Here is a 12394-nt window from a genome sequence, read left to right on the forward strand (position 1 = left end):
TGTATAAAAATGCTGATGATTTATGTGGATATATTTTGTATCCTGCAACTTTGCTGAAGTTGTGGATTGCTTCTAATAGTTTTTTTAGTTGATTCTCTAAGGTTCTCTAAGTATACCATCATATCATCTGCAAAGAGTGATAATGTGGTTTCATTACCTACTCTAATTCCTTAATCTCTTTTTCTTCTCTTATTGCCAAAGCTAGCATTTCGAATACAATATTGAATAGTAATGGTAATAGTGGGCAATCTTGTTTCACCCCTGATCTTACTGGGAATGGTTCTAGTTTATCCCCATTACATATGATGCTTGCTGATGGTTTTAAATGGATGCTATTGACTGTTTTAAAGGAAAGCCCATTTATTCCTGTACTCTCTAGTGTTTTTATTCGGAATGAGTGTTGGATTTTATCAAATGCTTTTTCTGCATCTATTGAGATAATCATATGGTTTTTGTTAATTTGGTTATTGATATAGTCAATTATGCTAATAGGTTTTCTTAATATTGAATCAGCCCTGCATTCCTGGTAGAAATCCTATTTGGCATGGTGTATTATCCTGGGGATGATTTTCTGGAGTCTTTTTGCTTATATCTTATTTAAGATTTTAGCATCAGTATTCATTAGGGAGATTGGTCTATAATTTATATTTATTTATATTATATATATTATATAATTTATATTATAAGTAAGTATCTAGAGATGTAAAATTTCCCCTTATTAATGCTGCATCTGTTGTTGTATGTTGTTATCTCATTCTCTTGGATGAAATTATTGTGTCTATGATTTGCTGTTTCACCTATTTATTCTTTAGGATGAGATTATTTAGTTTCCAATTTCTTTTTAGCTTATTTTCCCTTGGCCTTTTATTGAATATAATTTTTATTGCATTGTGATCTTTAAAAATGCATTTATTATTTCTGCCTTTCTGCATTTGATTTTGAGGTCTTTATGTCCTAATATATGGTTAATTTTTGTAGAGGTTTCATGAAGTTCTGAGAAGAAAATCTACTCCTTTCTTTCTCCATTCAATTTTCTCCAAAGATCTATCATATCTAATTTTTCTAGTATTCTATTTACCTCTGAACGAGATGAGGTGAGATCTTTCAAGACAGTTGTGAAAATCGAGTAAGGCTTCATCTATTTCAAAGTTTGAGTAGGCCTGAAGGACTTTAAGTATTAAGTCAAGGGCATACTTAAGCCCCCTCCCTGCTATCCTCCTGAGGGCATATGTAAGCCCCCTCCCTGCTATCCTCCTGAGGGCATACTTTAGTCTCCCTCTTGTTATCCTCCCTATTTCAATCAAATATGGGCAACTATGTACTTATTGGTCAAGTTCAATTTCTTGGGTAGTTCCCTCGTTTAGAATGTAAGATCCTCAGCCAATAAGGATGAGGGTCAGTGGTGGGAGGGGGCATTTGTGTTAGGGATAAAAAGTGTTGACCCTGCCCCCTACGGTGCCTCCTCCCTTCGATTATCTGCTCGATTGGGTGGGATGCCCGATTCTTGAGAGAATATATAATAAACTTTGCTTTGCTTCTAGAGATATCTCCAGCTTTTTATTAAATGGTATCTGAACCACACACTTCCTTATCTCTTTTAATTAGATCAATTTGTTCTTTTGCTCAATCTGAGATCAAAATAGCTACCCCTGCTTTTATTACTTCATCTGAAGCATAATAGAGTTTTGCTCTAGCCTTTTACCTTTACTCTGTATGTATTGCTCTGCTTTAAATGTGTTTCTTGTAAACAACATAGTATAGGATTCTGGCTTTTAAATGAGTCTGCTATCCATTTATATTTTATGGGAGAGTTCACCCCATTCACATTTACAGTTAAAACGACTAATTCTGTATTTCCTGCCATTTTATTAACCCTAAATTATATTTTTTTCTCTTTCCTTTTCCCCTTTCCCGCCTCCCCAGTATTTTACTTATGAGTGTTACTTGCCTCAAGCAGTCCTCCCCGTTTCCCCCCTTTCTTATACCTTTCCCCTATTTCTGTTTTTCCTTCTATTTAGCCTACCCCTTCCCTTTTTTTCCCCTTTCCCCTCCCACTTTTGTATAAGGTGAGAGAAACTAAATATATCTAATATTCTTTCTTTGAGCCAGGAGAGGAGCATTTTATTAGCATTCAAAACTTTTCTCCAGCTGAAACAACAGCAGAGTGTTTCACAGGGTTGGCAGGCTCTGTGGAAAATCCAGCTTTCACTCCATCAGACACAAGCCAATGGAGTCCGGGTACAAGTGGGTTTGAGGAGGGGAGGAGTGAAAGGAAGGGCCAGTCTGCTGGGGGAGGGTGGGTTCAGGGGGGGAGGTCTTTCTCCCTCTAGGTCTACATGACCACTTATTGGTGGATGTAAGACCTTTTGGTCACAGGTCAAAAACTCTGAGAGTCTGTTCATTATCTTATGAATTTTTTGCATTTTTCACTAATATATTTGAATTGTACATTTACTAACAATATTGATGAATTTGAAAGAAAAGGTAAACAAAAGGAGGAATGGAGTTCCAAAGAGACTCTGATCCATTGCCTTTTCAAGTTCTCAACCTTATTTGCTCTGGCCTTGGAATATTTTCGGATTCAGAGGGAGCTCAACTTTCTCTCTCTGTGTCTCTCTGTCTCTCTCTCTGTCTGTCTCTCTCTGTCTCTTGGTACCTTTTAAACGTTCATTGTTCTTAGTTGGGGGGAGGGGGTAATTTGCTCTGGCCTTGGGATATTTGGGAATTCAGAGAGAGATCTTAACTTTTTGTCTTTCTTTTTTTCTTTTTTGTGGTGCCTTTGTAAACTTTCATTGTTCTTAGCTGGGTGGGTGGGTGGGGTAATTTCCTATGGTCTTGGGATATTTGGGGATTCAGAGAAAGCTCATCTCTCTCTCTCTCTCTCTCTCTCTCTCTCTCTCTCTCTCTCTCTCTCTCCCCCTCCTTGGGGGTGTAGGTGGTGAATTGCTCTGGCCTTGGGATATTTGGGGATTCTGAGAGAGCTCTTAACTTTCTCTTTTTTATGTCTTTGTAAACTTTCATTGTTTTTAGTTTTGGGAAGGGGTGTGTGGGGGTGGTTTTTGTCACATTTTCCTTTTCCTTTTCCTTTTCCCAGAAGGCAGCTGAAGGTGGAGCTGAGTCTTGCTCAGACTTTGCACTTTCAACTTTAGGAGATGCCACTCATGACTACTTACCACCTCCTGAGCATCACCTCTGACATTTCACCTGGCCAAAGATGGTGGGGTCATTTCAGGCTTGCCTGATGAGGGGCCTGCTGCCACTGAATCCCAATACAGGAAAAGACCACAATTGTTTCATCCCTCCTCCCCCCACCTCCACAACTGTCCAGAAACCTTTTAAACCCAATATTAATCCAGGTTCTTACTCAGACCAGATACTCAGCTCATTTTTCAGCAGGTCTTTAACCCACCAAAACTGTCATTTATTAATTGTTTTTGTTAATAATAGTTAATAATAATGGTAAATAATTTACCATCAGTGCAATACCTGACCTTGATGTTGTTGTTGTTTGACAACATCAATGAAAATAGAAAGCAAGAAAATCGTTTCACTCTACTGCTTTACCCTTTACTGAGCCACAAGAGCATCATCCATTATCTAGAACCCAAGCAAGCATGCTGTGGTGAAACTGAGCTACAATGCCGATGCCCTCCAAACAATCAAATTGTGCCATAATTTCCCACAAACCCTTTTGTTCTTACTTAACTAAGTGCAACTACAAAAAAAAAAAAAAAAAAAAAAAATCGAGCAGGAGATGGCAACTCATGCCAGTATTTTTGCTAAGAAAATTCCAAATGGGATCATAGAAAGTCTGCCAGAAGTAAACAACAGATGCAATATCGGGCATTCATTCAATAAATGTCAACACCCACAGAGGGACACAGAAAACAAAACCGGTCTAAGTAAATAAGAAAAGGCCATTTCCCAAGGACCCGTATGGACAAAAATGTTTCTAACAGCTCTCTTCTCAAGACAAAGCATTGGAAATTGAGGGGATGCCTATCATTTGGGGAATGGCTGAATAAATTGTAGGGTGTGATTGTCACGGAATCTTGTTGTTCTATGGGAAGTGATGAGCACAATCTTCTTGGGGGGGGGAACCCTGAAAAGTCCTCCCTGAACTCAAGCAAAGTGAAATGTACTGAATACAAAGTAATAGCAATGCCTTGGATGACCAGCTATAAATGACTCTGCTGTTCTCAGCAGTATGATGCTCCCCGACTACTCTGAAGGACTTAGAAATAAAGTCTTGAATGGTGTTTTGGACCAAGAGAAACTAAAGAATCGATCCCTGATTGTAGGGGAAAGAAATTGGAAATTGAATCAGCTGGAGAATGGCTGAATGAGTTATGGGATATGAATGTTATGGAATATTATTGTTCTGTAAGAAATGATCAGCACGATAATTTCAGAAAGGCCTGGAGAGACTTATATGAGCTGATGCTGAGTGAAATGAGCAGGACCAGGAGATCATTGCACACGGCAATAGCAAGATTATACAAGGATCCATTCTAATGGACGTGGCTCTGTTCAATAGTGAGGTAATTCAGACCAGTTCCAATGACCTTGTGATAAAGAAAGCCATCTGCACTCAGAGAGAGGACTATCGGAACTGGATGTGGATCACAACAGAGCATTTTCACTCTTTTTGTTGCTGTTTGTTTGCATTTTGTTTTCTTTTTTCTTTTTTTTCCGGTTTGATTTTTTTTCTTGTGCAGCAAGATAATTGTATGCAAATGTTGGATTTAACGTATGTTGGATTACTTGCTATCCAGGGAAGAGGAGAAGAGGGGGAACTCGGAACACAAGATTTTGCAAGGGTTCATGTTGAAAAATTATCCATGCTTATCTTTTAAAAATTAAAAAGCTTTCATTTAAAAGAGGGAGGGGGAGAGAAAACTATCTATACATGTGTTTTGAAAATAAAAAACTTTATTAAAAAAAAAAAAAATAAGAATTGACCCATGAGGCAAGCAGGCAGAAACCTCTGATACAGATCAGTTTAACTCCATGGACCACCCTCTGGGGAGGGGATCCAATCTGAAATGCAGATTAAATAAAACTCCTGAGATCCATCCTGTGTAGAAATCCCAGGCATATCCCTGAGGTTAAAGTTGCCCTATAAAATCTACTTGTGGCTATCTCATGGCTTCTCCCCTCTAGTTAAATTTTCTGTATACAATCTACTTATGGGTTATCTCATGGATTATTCTGATTCCTGGTGTCTTTCCCCAACCTGGCAGCTAAGGATATGCCCCAAGCTCATGGGGAGCTCCCTTTCTACTGGGTAATCAGGAGTTCCACGAAGAAACTTACCTTTCTATGCTCTCCCACTCTATTTCATATTTACCATCCCCAGTGTCTATTGTATCCCTTCATTTGGTCTGTAACCTCTTCCTTAAATAAATTTCATATTTACCATCCCCTGTGTCCATTGTTTACCATCCCCTGTGTCTATTGTATCCCTTCATTTGGTCTGTAACCTCTTCCCTAAATAAATCAATTTCATCTTTACCATCCCCTCTGTCTATTGTTTACCATCCCCTGTGACTATTGTATCCCTTCATTTGGTCTGTAACCTCTTCCTTAAATAAATTTCATATTTACCATCCCTGTGTCCATTGTTTACCATCCCTGTGTCTATTGTATCCCTTCATTTGGTCTGTAACCTCTTCCCTAAATAAATCAATTTCATCTTTACCATCCCCTCTGTCTATTGTTTACCATCCCCTGTGACTATTGTATCCCTTCATTTGGTCTGTAACCTCTTCCTTAAATAAATTTCATATTTACCATCCCCTGTGTCCATTGTTTACCATCCCCTGTGTCTATTGTATCCCTTTATTTGGTCTGTAACCTCTTCCCTAAATAAATCAATTTCATCTTTACCAATCCCTGGTGTCTATTGTATCTTTTCATTTGCTCTGTAACCTCTTCCCTAAATGAATGGACCATTTGCCAAAGAGAATGGCCATTGTGAATTCTTCACATGACCGAGCCCCAATTTTTGGTATCTGCCATCATTTGGTGTCAAACCCCACAATCTAGATCACATTCTACCCAGAGAAGAAACTGATTGTATCTGAACACAGGTGGAATCCTACTTTCTTTTTTACACTTTATTTTTCTAGAGGTTTTTTTTTTTTTTGGGGGGGTGGGGGAGTTATGTTTTCTTTCACAATATAGTCATATTGTTTTTGCACAATTTCACATGTGGTTTCTTAACGGGGCCTAGGGGGTTAGGTATAAGAAAGAGAATCAGGAACTCAAACTTTAAAAACAAAAACAAAAACAAATATAAAAAACGGTTTTAAATGTAACTGTAAATAAATAAGAAATTTTAAAAAAGAAAGAAAAGGGCATTTTTAACCGTTCCCTCCTTCCCCCGCTGGTGACTGCCTTTTCTGAGACTTCCCCGCCTCATGGTCCTCTCCCAGCATCTCCCCATAGCCTCTCTTGGCATCCTTCCCTTCCCATACGCCTTCAGGGCTGACACCCTCTATGAAGCAAGTGCTGTCTCGGTTCTCGGCTGGAGTAGAAGGAAACTTACTAAGTCCCCCTCCCACTTTCTCTTTTAGAAATATTAAGAAATCATCTTTTCCTCTGCATCAGATAAAGCCTTTGGACTCTCTGATTGAAATCAACCTCGCTCGACGCCATGGCATTAGGGAGCCCATTTTAAATGTCTATCCGCAGGGGCTGATCGCTGAACGCCGGCGAAATCCGGCCATTGTTGCTTAATACTAAAAATATATCTGAAGACTCTGTCTGGGGAGGGAGGGTTTCAGCCAGTCCCAATTCTACCGAGGCTTTGAGGTTCAAAGACTCCACTTTTTGGGACCCCTTTGGGGTTTTCTTGGCAAAGACCCGGGCCCGGTTTGCCGTGTCCTTCTCCGGCTCATTTGACAGATGAGGAAACCGAGGTAAAACAGAGTGAAATTACTTTCCCGGGGTCGCCCGGCTGGGAAGTGTCTGAGGCTGGATTAGAACTCGGGAAGATGTCGCACCGCATCCCGGAACTTCCCCTACGTCTTTGCGTCCATACATAAATAAAGCATCTTTTAAAGACTGGCAGACGCGGGTAGGAGCTGGAGTGCGGGGTCTGGAGTCTCTTGGCCCTTCTCCCCCACCAGACTTTTTCTTCCCGCTCCCACAAATATGGGGGGGGAGAGTGTCCCCGATGAGCATCATTCATTGGTCGGTGTTCGCGAGGACTGGAGGCAGCTCACCTTCATTTGTTGTCCTCTGCCGCTCCCTGCTGGACTACCTCTGCCACAGCAGCCCTAGGTTCCGTTCACGTCTCCTTCAGCTGGAGACCCTTGGGGAGGCAGCTCTGGACGTTCTCGGGGCAGAAGTTTGCCCAGAGGGGGACGGAGAGCCACAGCTTGGGCTGAGGAGGCTTCAATGCACCCCCTGGGAAGATCGAAGCCGGAGAGATTGCAGAAAGGGCGTGGGCAGAGGGGGGATGAACGGGGGCTACCCCGTGAGCACCCCAACTCCCAGAAGCCCAGAGCAAGGCCCCAGTACCTGGGGTCCCCGTCAAGGCTCTGGGGATGATGGGCTGGAGTCACACGGGCAGCCTCAGAAGCGGGGAAGCCCTCCCATTTATGGGGCCCCGGCTGCAAGGCAGAAGGGTCTCCAGACATCGCTCCATAGCAGCCGAAGAAGGGAGCAGGGCACTCCCCCAGCGCCTCTGACCTTCGCCCCATCCACAGCCCTCTGGGAAAATGGCTTGTCTTCCCCATTACAAAACACACTTTTGGAGGCAGAGCCTCTGGCCAAACAAGAACACTCCCCATTCCTGGACAGGCCCCTTCCTTCCCTTCCTGCCACCTGCCTTTGCTTGGGCTGCTCCCTACCCCGGGAGAGCCCTCCTAGCCATTCTCCCCCTGAAATCCTGTCCATCCTTTGGGACCCTCCTCCACGCACCGGGCCAGATCGCTCCACAATACTCTTCCTTTCTTGGAATCTTCCGTGGCTTTTGTGTAGCCCTTTCTTATGCACACATATGTATCTATACACACATCCACATATGTGTATATACATTTAAAGCCTTTTATTTTCACTCTATATACATAGTTTTCAACACTCACCCTTGCAAAACCGTGTGTTCCAATTTTCTCCCTTCCTGGCCCCCATCTCCTCCCTTAGACAGGAAGTAATCCACTATAGATTAACCACGTGCGATCCTTCCATCCTCTCTTCCACAATTGTCAGGCTCTTTAGCCCTTTCTTGCATGTACCTTGAGGTTGTAAGTGCCTCATTTATAGGTAAGCCCTGTGAAGGGAGGGGCTGGATCTTATTTAATGTCTGTCTCCCCTACACTCACTCTCTCTCTCTCTCTCTCTCTCTCTCTCTCTCTCTCTCTCTCTCTGTCTCTATCTCTCTCTATATCTCTCTCACACTCACTCTCTCTCTGTGTCTACGTTTGTGTCTCTGTGTATTCTAAGTATTTGCTGGATTGCCTCGAATGTGCAGGTATCCGGGATGAATCCAGGGGACCCCAAATGGGTGCAGGGGTACTCAGCAGGCACGTGGTCTTAGGTGAGCTTCTCTTTCCAGCCGAGGCCAAGGAAAGGGTTGCTGCTGCTTCACAAGCCACCCTCGCTGGCCCTAAACCTCAAGCTCTCCAAGGAGGGGAAGTGGTTTCCTTGAGGAAACATGTGGGGAGCTCGCAAAAAGCAGACAAGGCTCTGCAAATTACCCAGAAGCAGAGGTCCCCGAGGTGGGGGATTTCCAAGACTCAGCACAGCTTTTTTTCTGAGGAGGGGTCAGGAATTCTGGCTGTCAGGGCCTCCCGCCACTCCCCGTCACCCTCCAAAGGAAGACAGATGCATCTTCTTAAAAGGGCATTTTCACCATCAACCAGCAATCTATCAAATAATTAAGCGCCTACCGGGGGATAGACACTATCTTGGAGGTACAGAGACAATCGTTAAACAGCCCATGTTCTCCCATTGGGGGATCATGTACATGCGACTATCCATAAAGCAGAGCAAATGCAGGAAAAATGGAGTAAAAGGGAATAAAAATGGGGCAGCCAGGGAAAGTCAGGAAAGACTTCCAGAATGAGCTGAGCTGGGATGGAAGCTCAGGATTGGAAGAGGTGCTAGTGAGAAAGGAGAAAACACTTGGACGAAGAATGGGAGCGTCAGGGTGAGAGACAGCCAGTCTGTTGCATTGACTAGGACTCATGAGGCTGTAAAGGCAAGGTGGAGGCAGTTGGGAAAGGCTTTGAATGCTGAAGAGGGGCATCTGTGTTTGAATCTCACAGTAATAGGGAGCCACTGGGGTTTATTGAGCAAAAGAGTGACCCGGGCTTCAGAGTATGGCTTCAGCAGCTTTGTGGAAGCTGGATTGGCGAATTACAGAGTCGAGGTAAGAGGTGAAAGGAGGGTCCTTTCATTGATGGAAGGAAATTGATAAGAGCTAAAAGCTGATGAGATGTCATACCCTGGTTTAAAACTTCTTATGGGGCGCTAGATGGTGCAGTGGGTAGGACCTGAGTTCAAATCCGGCCACGGATCCTTCTTAGCTGTATGACCCCTGAGTAAATCACTTAACCCCAATTGCCCTGCAAAAACAAAAATGTCTACCATGGGGGCAGTTAAATGTTCAAATCTGCCCTTAGGTACTTCTTAGCTTCATTAGCAAAGGACCTGATCCAATTGTCTTCCCCCAAAAGAACAACAGCAACAAAAAGAGCCTGCTGTGGCTCCCATTTTCCTGTAAGATGAAATATAAACTTCTGTTTCATTTTTACCTTTCCAGGCTTAGTGGACATTCCTGCCCCAAACTGGCCTGCTCCCTGACCTCCCACTGGGCTGCCATCTCCCATCCCTTCCAGCTCAGAGATTCTGGGGTTCGATGCATAAGCTGAGAATTACCAGCAAATGTGCGTGACCCTAGATTCTGTCTCACTTTTTGGCAAGGAGCTGGGCCCATTGTGACGTTCAAACTGCTGCCATCATGTCATGGGAAGGTCTAGATGTTAACCCTCTTCTGGAGATCTAACGACATTCCCCCCCCCAAAAAAAAAGGAGGGGAAGGGGAGGGAGAGAAAAATGGCCCCGGGGTCCTTCCTGCCAGTGTCAGGGCTTGGAGAGGATGGGAAGAGTTGGACCAACTCATTGAGTTTCACCTGATTCTGGGGGCCCAACTGAGATGGCTCCTGTACAGCTCTCGGTGACTGCTGAACCATGGCCTTGTTCTGCCCTGAGCAGAGCCAGTATAGACCCTCTCCCCACTTGTGACACCAATATTTCCCCCATAGACCCGGCTGGTGAGCCAAGGTAGCCATCTTTGTCCTGGGACCTGAGCAGTCGTGTGTGTCCTCTCCGCAGACTGATTTGCATCCTGGTCCTGGGCATCCGATCAACTCCAACAGAGTCAGTCAGTTTGGTGAGTTGCCCTTTGATATGTGGGTCTCCTTGTAGAATCTCCATACATACTCCCCTTGTCCAATGTGTTCCCATGTTTCACTGCAAATCTCATTCAGTCAGCACCTTTGCTTTGAATTCATCGTATCCTTTGACCAACTAGAGAAAGGTACACATCGGTGGGGGCTCCTGAGCTCTAAGCCTGAGTAGTCGCAGGGCCACAGAGTGCCTCCAGCTATTCCGGGGACCCCGTAGGAAAGGGTAGATGTCACAGACACTGCAAGTATTGTCGCTTTCTGGGCATGGGCCCTGGCAAGGATGACAACGATAATTCACATTTATTGTGCTTGGAGGAGTAGAAAGGACTTTCCTCCCAATAAATCTCATGTTGCTAGTGCAAGTATTATGGCACCTCCCTTGCAACCCCTCCCCCTCTCCCCCCCAGAGCATGGATCCCATGAAGGGGAACCTTGTTCCATGTAAGCTCCCCTGGTACTAACCAAGCTGTCTGTGGGAGCCCCGCTGGCAGAAACACCAGCCTTGCCAATGGTCTAACCAGCTGATTCATTGCAACATTCTCTCTCTGTTTCTCTTTCTCTCTCTCTCTCTCTGTCTCTCTCTCTCTGTCTCTCTCTTTCTCTCTCTCTGTCTCTCTGTCTCTCTCTGTCTCTCTCTCTGTCTGTCTCTCTTTCTCTTTCTCTCTTTGTCTCTCTCTGTCTTTCTCTCTGTCTCTCTCTCTCTTTCTCTGTCTCTTTCTGTGTCTCTCAGTCTCTTTGTGTATGTCTGTTTCTCTCTTTCTCTCTCTCTCTCTCTCTCTGTATCTCTCAGTCTCTGTCTTTGTCTCTGTGTGTGTCTCTCTGTTTCTCTGTCTGTGTATCTCTGTCTCTCTTTTTTCCATCTCTCTCTCTTTATTTATTTTTTAATCCACATTGTTTTATGAATTATATTGGGAGAGAAAAATCAGAGCAAACGGGAAAAACCATGGGAGAGATAAAAAAAAAAAAAACCCAGAAAAAAAGAAATGAACAGAGAGCTGTTGATTTACATCTTTTTTTAATGCCGATGACATTTTCTGTCCCATCTCTGTCCCTTTCATGTCTTTCTCTTTCTCTGCCCCCCATCTCTCCCCCTCTGTTGCCTTCTGTCTCTGTCTCTGCCTCTGTCTGTCTCTCACCTCAAGAGCCCCCAGGTGTGGCGGAGTGTGTGTGTCTGTGGCAAAGGTGCACACCTTCCTGGTCACCTCTTTATGGTTAGCCTGTGGGTTTCACTTTCCTGGAAAGAGGCTCAGCTTCATTACTCAGAAATGACCTGCTCTAAGGCGGGTGGGGGAGAGGGGGAGGGGAGGGCAGGATAGGGGAGGAGGGGCCCGTCTGCCTTGGCATTGAAGTGCTAGAGAAATGTGCCCATTTTCCTCAGAAGGGAACCATGCTTGGCTGCCTGCCTCCCATTCCCCTCTGGCAGCCTCAGTCTTCCCCTCTGTAAAATGGGGGGAGGAGAAGGTGGGGTGGGACCAGGTCCCCTTTAAGGTTCTGGGGGGCTGAGAGAGTTGGAACAAATTTGCAAATGAAACTGGGATGAGAAAGGAAGCCTGGATAAAAAGGCAGCTTTTAGCAGAGTGAAGTGAATTCAGACCACAGTCCCAGCAGCCCTCCCTGCCCCTCTCCAGCTCTAGAAGGAGCCTGGGAAAATGGTTTGTAAACGAACCTTTGAAAAGGAAACCTAGTGAATGCGCTGTGGGCAAGCTCCCTCTTCCTTTGGGGGCTGGGGGGCTGCAGAGGGGACCAGCCAAGGCCAGGCTCGGGCATTTGCAGGTCTGGGACTCATCTACTGTCTGCCTGTTCCCTGGGATGAGTGCCGAGACCTGGCGCTGTCCAGCCTCCTTCCCTCCTCCCCAACACCTGGGCCCCTGGGTGATGGTCTTTCTAGGAAAGCAAAGCAAAAGTCACTTTCAGTTCTGTTAAGACAGCAGTCTACTTTCTACAGCCTGTTCTTAGTGTGCTGGAGAGAGAGCCGG

Source organism: Sarcophilus harrisii, chromosome 5 (genome assembly GCF_902635505.1).
Source record: "Sarcophilus harrisii chromosome 5, mSarHar1.11, whole genome shotgun sequence".
Classification (NCBI taxonomy): domain Eukaryota; kingdom Metazoa; phylum Chordata; class Mammalia; order Dasyuromorphia; family Dasyuridae; genus Sarcophilus; species Sarcophilus harrisii.